At 38.0% G+C, this 7,051-nt stretch overlaps 1 pseudogene; it reads left to right on the top strand.

The window, feature by feature from the left end:
* Nucleotides 1-459: 459 nt before the first annotated feature.
* LOC135274792 (rab GDP dissociation inhibitor beta-like) lies at nucleotides 460-6,570 on the top strand (annotated as a pseudogene).
* Nucleotides 6,571-7,051: the final 481 nt, after the last annotated feature.

Raw genomic sequence — 7,051 nt, 5'->3', positions numbered from 1 at the left:
CTGATTCCTGTACATCCTAAGAGACACCTCATACAGGAGAGCTCTGGCTGACATCTGGCAGGTATCCTTTTGGGACAAAGCTATCAGAGGAAGGAGCACGCAGCAACCCTTACTGTTCTGCAGCCCCCACAGGTGATTCCCAGGCAAGCAGGGTCTGGAGTAGACCTCCAGCAGTCCTGCAGCAGAGGGGCTTGACTGTTAGAAGGAAAACTAAAAAACAGAAAGAAATAGCTTCAACATCAACAGAAAGGATGGCCACTCAGAGATCCCACCCAAAAGTCACCAACTTCAAAGACCAAAGGTAGATAAATCCACAAAGATGGGAAGAAACCAGCACAAAAAGGCTGAAAAGACCAAAAACCAGAATGCCTCTTCTCCTCCAAGGGATCACAACTCCACACCAGCAAGGGAACAAAACTGGATGGAGAATGAGTTTAACGAATTGACAGAAGCAGGCTTCAGAAGGTGGGTAATAACAAACTTCTCCAAGCTAAAGGAGCATGTTCTAACCCAATGCAAAGCAACTAAGAACCTTGAAAAAAGGTTAGATGAAATGCTAACTAGCATAACCAGGGTAGAGAAGAACATAAACAACTAGATGGAGCTGAAAAACACAGCATGAGAACTTCACAAAGCATACACAAGTTTCAATAGCCAAATCAATTAAGCAGAAGAAAGGATATCAGAGATTGAAGATCAACTCAATGGAATAAAATGAGCAGGCAAGATTAGAGAAAAAAGAGTGAAAAGAAATGAACAAAGCCTCCAAGAAATATCGGATTATGTGAAAAGACCAAATCTACATTTGATCAGTGTACCTGAATGTGATGGGGAGAATGAAGCCAAGTTGGTAAACACTCTTCAGGATATCATCCAGGAGAACTTTCTCAACCTAGCAAGGCAGGCCAACATTCAAATTCAGGAAATACAGAGAACACCACAAAGACATTCCTCAAAAAGAGCAACCCCAAGGCACATAATTGTTCTATTCACCAGGGTTGAAATGAAGAAAAACATGCTGAGGGCAGCTAGAGAGAAAGGTCAGATTACCCACAAATGGAAGCCCATCAGACTCACAGAAGATCTCTCAGCAGAAACCCTGCAAGCCAGAAGAGAGTGGGGACCAATATTCAACATCCTTAAAGAAAAGAATTTTCAACCTGGAATTTCATATCCAGCCAAACTAAGCTTCATAAGCGAAGGAGAAATAAAATCCTTTATAGACAAGCAATTGCTAAGAGATTTCATCACCACCAGGCCTGCCTTAAAAGAACTCCTGAAGGAAGCACTAAACATGGAAAGGAACCATCGGTACCAACCACTGCAAAAACATACCAAATTGTAATGACCATCAACGCAATGAAGAAACTGCATCAACTAATGGGCAAAACAACCAGCTAGCATCAAAATGGCAGGATCAAATTCACACATAACAATATTAACCTTAAATGTAAATGGGCTAAATGCCCCAATCAAAAGACACAGACTGGCAAATTGGATAAGGGGCAAGACCTATCGGTGTGCTGTATTCAGGAGACCCATCTCAAGTGCAAAGACACACATAGGCTCAAAATAAAGGGATGGAAGAAGATTTACCCAGCAAATGGAGAGCAAAAAAAATCAAGAGTTGCAATCCTAGTCTCTGATAAAACAGACTTTAAACCAACAAAGATCAAAAGAGACAAAGAAGGGCATTACATGATGGTAAAGGGATCAATGCAACAAGAAGAGCTAATGATCCTAAATATATATGCACCCAATACAAGGGCACCCAGATACATAAAGCAAGTTCTTAATGACCTACAAAGAGACTTAGACTCCCATACAATAATAGTGGGAGACTTAAACACTCCATTGTCAATATTAGATCAATGAGACAGAAAATTTACAAAGATATCCAGGACTTGAACTCAGATCTGGACCAAGCAAACCTAATAGACATATACAGAACCCTCCACCCTAAATCCACAGAATATACATTCTTCTCAGCACCACATTGCAATTATTCTAAAATTGACCACATAATTGGAAGTAAATCACTCCTCAGCAAATGGAAAAGAACAGAAATCATAACAACCAGTCTCTCAGACCATAGTACAATAAAATCAGAACTCAGGATTAAGAAACTTACTCAAAACCACACGACTACATGGAAACTGAACAACCTGCTCCTGAATGACTACTGGATAAACAATTAAATGAAGGCAGAGATAAAGATGGTCTTCGAACCAATGAGAACAAAGACACAACATACCAGAAACTCTGGGACACATTTAAAGCAGTATCTAGAGGGAAATTTATAGCACTAAATGCTCACATGAGAAGCAAGGAAAGATCTAAAATCGACATCCTAATATCATAATTACAAGAACTAGAGGAGCAAGATCCAACAAATTCAAAAGCTACCAGAAGACAAGAAATAACTAAGATCAGAGCAGAACTGAAGGAGATAGAGACACAGACACAAAAAAAACCTTCAAAAAATCAATAAATCCACAAGCTGGTTTTTTGAAAAGATCAACAAAATAGATAGACTGCTAGCCAGACTAATAAAAAAGAAAAGAGAGAAGAATCTAATAGTTACAATAAAAAAGGATAAAGGGGATATCACCACTGATTCCACAGAAATACAAACTACCATCAGAGATTTCAAACACCTCTATAAACATAAACCAGTAAATCTAGAAGAAATTGATAAATTCCTGAACACTTACACCCTCCCAAGACTAAACCAGGAAGAAGTTGAGTCCCTGAATAGACCAATAGCAAGGTCTGAGGTTAAGGCAGCAATTAATAGCCTGCCAACCAAAAAAGTTCTGGACCAGACGGGTTCACAGTCAAATTCTACCACAGGTAAAAAGAGGAGCTGGTACCATTCCTTCTGAAACTATTCCAAACCATACAAAAAGAGGGAATCCTCCCTAACTCATTTTATGAGACCAACATCATCCTGATACCAAAACACGGCAGAGACACAACTAAAAAAGAAAATTTCAGGCCAATATCCATGATGAGCATTGATGCGAAAATCTTGAATAAAATACTGGCAAACCAAATCCAACAGCACATCAAAAAGCTTATCCATCATGATTGAGTCAGCCTCATCCCTGGGATGTAAGGCTGGTTTAACATATGCAAATCTATAAACATAATCCATCACACAAACAGAACCAAAGACAAAAACTACATGATTATCTCAATAGATGCAGAGAGGGTCTTCGACAAAATTCAACAACGCTTTATGCTAAAAACTCTCAATAAACTAGGTATTGATGGAATGTATCTCAAAACAATAAAAGGTATTTATGACAAAGTCACAGCCGGTATCATACTGAATGGGCAAAAACTGGAAGCATTCCCTTTGAAAACTGGCACAAGACAAGGGTGCCCTCTCTCACTACTCCTATTCAATATAGTATTGGAAGTTCTGGCCAGAGCAATCAGGCAAGTAAAAGAAATAAAGGGTATTCAATTAGGAAAGGAGGAAGTCAAATTGTCTCTATTTGCAGACAACATGATTGTATATTAAGAAGACCCCATTGTCTCAACCCAAAATCTCCTTAAGCTGATAAGCAACTTCAGCAAAGTCTCACAATATAAAACCAGTGTGCAAAAACCACAAGAATTCCTATACACCAATAACAGACAAACAGAGAGCCAAATCAAGAGCGAACTCCCATTCACAATTGCTACAAAGAGAATAAAATACCTAGGAATACAACTAACAAGGGATGTGAAGGACCTCTTCAAGGAGAACTACAAACCACTGCTCAAGGAAATAAGAAAGCACACAAACAGATGGAAAAACATTCCATGCTCATGGTTAGGAAGAATCAATATTGTGAAAATGTCCGTACTGCCCAAAGTAATTTATAGATTCAATGCTATCCCCATCAAGCTACCATTGACCTTCTTCACAGAACTGGAAAAAAACACCTTAAACTTCATATGGAACCAAAAAAGAGCCCATATAGCCAAGACAATCCTAAGCAAAAAACAAACAAAGCTGGAGGCATCACACTACCTGACTTCAAACTATACTACAAGGCTACAGTAATCAAAACAGCATGGTACTGGTACCAAAACAGAGATATAGACCAATGGAATAGAACAGAGATCTCAGTAGTAACACCACACATCTACAACCATCTGATCTTTGACAAACCTGACAAAACAAGCAATGGGGAAAGGATTCTCTATTTAATAAATGGTGTTGTGAAAACTGGCTAGCCATATGCAGAAAGCTGAAACTGGACCCCTTCCTTACACCTTATATAAAAACTAACTCCAGATGGATTAAAGACTTAAACATAAGACCTAACACCATAAAAACCCTGGAAGAAAACCTAGGCAAAACCATTCAGGATATAGGCATAGGCAAGGACTTCATGACTAAAACAAAAAGCAATGGTAACAAAAGCCAAAATAGACAAATGGAATCTAATTAAACTTAAGAGCTTCTGCACAGCAAAAGAAACAATCATTAGAGTGAAACAGCAACCAACAGAATGGGAAAAAAATTTTGCAATCTACCCATCTGACAAAGTGCTAATATCCAGAATCTACAAAGAACTTAAAAAAATTTATAAGAAAAAACAAACAACTCTATCAAAAAGTAGGTGAAGGATATGAACAGACACTTTTCAAAAGAAGACATTTATGCAGCCAAGCAGCATGAAAAAAAGCTCATCATCACTGGTTATTAGAGAAATGCAAATCAAAACCACATTGAGATACCATCTCACACCAGTTAGAATGGCAATCATTAAAAAATCAGGAGACAACAGATGCTCAAGATGATGTGGAGAATTAGGAACACTTTTACACTATTGGTGAGAGTGTAAATTAGTCCAACCATTGTGGAAAACAGTGTGGTGATTCCTCAAGGATCTAGAACTAGAAATACCATTTGACCAAGCAATCCCATTACTGGGTATATACCCAAAGGATTACAGATCATTCTATTATAAAGACACATGCACATATATGTTCACTGCAGCACTGTTTACAATAGCAAAGACTTGGAACCACACAAATGCCCATTAATGATAGACTGGATAAAGAAAATGTGGCACATATACACCATGGAATACTATGCAGCCATAAAAAAAGAATGAGTTCATGTCCTTTGCAGGGACATGGATGAAGCTGGAAACCATCATTCTCAGCAAACTAACACAAGAACAGAAAACCAAACACCACATGTTCTAGCTCATAAGTGGGTGTTGAACAATGAGAACATGTGGACACAGGGAGGGGAACGTCACACATCAGGGCCTGTTTTGTGGGGGGTGGCAAGGGAGGGATAGCAGAGGATGGGGGGATTGGGGAGAGATAACATTAGGAGAAATACCTAATGTAGATGACTGGGGGATGGATACAGCAAACCATCATGACATGTGTTTACCTATGTAACAATCCTGCATGCTCTGCACATGTACCCCAGAACTTAAAGTATAATTTAAAAAAAATGAAGAAGAAGAAGAAAAAGAAGGTTTAATCAATGAGTTGTAAGTTGGAGGTGGCACTGAGGGCAGCAATGACCTCCTATCTGGATAATCTGCTGTCCCCAACTGGGAAGATCAGAAAACTACGGACATATGTGACCTCAGGGTAGAGAAGGAGAAATCTAAAAAGAGTTCTGATAAGACATTTCCCAGATTAACATCATGGCTTTCCCTGATCACATCCTCCTGTAAAGACTGCTCCTCTTCACATATTAGCACAAAGGATGCAAAATGTCAAGAGAGTACCTAAAAAGTAAGAAACGAACCTACCAAAAAATAAGCAGATTAAACAAATTATTCCAAAAAAAGAATCATTTCAGAAAAGGTAAGGAAATTTTATATTCTTTTACTCTATTTATAAGGAAACAGAACTTAGGTTCTTTAGGGAAAATAAAGGAAAAAAAGCATAGAATCAAAGATTAGAGGACAAAAGAATAAAAGGGAATTTTAAAATGAACTGAAGAAGTATTAGAAGAAATTTAAAAGAATATAAACATAGGAATAAAAATCAATCACACTAGAGGTAGCAAGAAGAATATATAATACTGAAAACAGGAATATGGAGATATAACTCAAGAAATTCATACAAAATGAAATGGAAAAAAACAGATGATAAAAGAGATTACAGAGAAGATACTTGCATTAGAAGTAGCCAGAAGACCAATGATGCCAACTCCTACCAGATCATTATTCCACAGAACAAAGTCAATTGAAAGTCAGATATCTATGTCTGCATGATCTCCTCTGTGCACAATGTGGTGGCACAAGAGAAGTACCTTGCCATAGTTAGTACAACTGTGGAAACCAGAGAGCCCGAGAAGGAAATCAGACCAACTTTGGAGTTCTTGGAAGCAACTGAACAAAAATTTGTTAGCATCAGTGACCTCCTGGTATGAAAGACTTGGAAACAGAAAGCCAGACCTTTATTTCCCGCACATACAATGCTACCACTCATTTTGAGATGTGTGATGACATTAAAAACATCTGTAAGAGGATGACATAATCATAGTTTGACTTTGAGGAAATGAAGCACAAGAAAAATGACATCTATGGGGAAGACTAACAGCGGTACATGTTATTATGTAATTAGGACAATTTTAAAATTTGGCAAATAATGCATATATGAAATCAATATTGTAAGGCCTGCTTTTGTAATCAAAATGGAGAGGATGAAGACTGCTGTGCCAGTAAATACTCTTCCCCTTTGTCTTTCTAATATTATGTATTAACTTGTTTTCATGGAGTGGCTATTCAGAATTCGCAGGACCACATTCTGTTCAATTCAACAAAACTGGCTTTTTTTCTCTAGTGAAGGGTCAGTTTTAAACAAACATTGGGATATTGATGATTGAGACAGTATTTTATCTTTTAATCAGTGTACCTTTGCAGTTATGTGCTTCTGCTGCCCAAGAGCTGGATCCATACAGGTTGTGTGCCATCTGTCCTCTTGACATTCAGGAGATTCTAAATTGATTATTCCATGGTTTGGGAGAGCATCCAGAAATTTTCCCTATGACTTTATATTTTGTGTTATGTCAAGTGTT

This window comes from Aotus nancymaae, unplaced genomic scaffold (genome assembly GCF_030222135.1).
Source record: "Aotus nancymaae isolate 86718 unplaced genomic scaffold, 86718_ANA_hifiasm-v0.15.2.pri h1tg000014l, whole genome shotgun sequence".
In the NCBI taxonomy this organism is placed as follows: domain Eukaryota; kingdom Metazoa; phylum Chordata; class Mammalia; order Primates; family Aotidae; genus Aotus; species Aotus nancymaae.
Note: the sequence above shows the minus strand (reverse complement) of the source record. Positions and strands in the feature narration are given on the sequence as shown.